Here is a 1,055-nt window from a genome sequence, read left to right on the forward strand (position 1 = left end):
GGGTACAGGAAGACACCTGGCACTCCAAATAAAAATCTTAGACTTAAAATCCAAGTCTATGAATAGTGGTCCTTTAATAGGTTAGACAGAAGTCTAGCTGTGGGATTTCTGCCAAGTCATTTACTCCCTGGACGTGCATCATCTACAAAATATCTGATGGACTTGTTTCACACAGAGTTGTGTTTAATTTGTTAATAAGAACATGTTTGGGACAGTGCTTCGTAAACTGTGAGTTATCACGTATCTTCACTAAAACTTGGAGGCTAGTGAGAACAGACACTGTTTCTTTAATTCTTTAGGGCTTCCTTTTTCAGCACAGATTGAAACCCATCCCTCTCACTCCGTGTGATTCTTGTTCATGTTCACAGAACATCTGCTCAACATGCTAGAGGACTCAACATTTTATAGTATCCGAGAGGACCTAGAATATTTCTGCTTTTATAGCCCTTACTTGAATGACCTGACTGGTCCATTTTTTTAAAATCAAATAATTGGGGCAAAAAGAGAAAAAAAGTTTTGATGTTTGCTATGGCATTTGGAACAGTAGATTGTCATAATTCACAGCCTAGTTCCTTCCACACACAGCATGGGCTTGGTAATAATCTATGGAAATACAGAGGCAACAGGAAATGGTGGAGAGAGCACTGCAATCAGCTCTAGATGATGCTGGCATGAATCCTGACCAAGATAACATGCTTAATTGTGTGGCCAGGGGTAAATCACTTCTTTATCCTCTCAGGGTTTCTGTTTAGATATCTTTTAAAAGAGTACTTGGATTTGAATTCTACTCAGAGGTCTGCTGAAAGGTACTTTGCACATCTTTAAGTGCTCTATAAATAGGAATTATTTTTGCTAATTAAAATTAATGACTTAAAGTTCTCCCAAAACAGATCAAGGTGCCCAAGATGGTGATGGGGAAGGGGAAGAGAGTAGGAAACGACACACAAAAGATAAGCTCTCAGTTAGTTATACTGACTGATCTTTTCATTTCAGCTCCGAAGCTCATGGTGCTGTTGTCACAAGGATAAAAGAACTAGTAAGACTCTACAGCCATC

Source organism: Sarcophilus harrisii, chromosome 3 (genome assembly GCF_902635505.1).
Source record: "Sarcophilus harrisii chromosome 3, mSarHar1.11, whole genome shotgun sequence".
Lineage (NCBI taxonomy): Eukaryota > Metazoa > Chordata > Mammalia > Dasyuromorphia > Dasyuridae > Sarcophilus > Sarcophilus harrisii.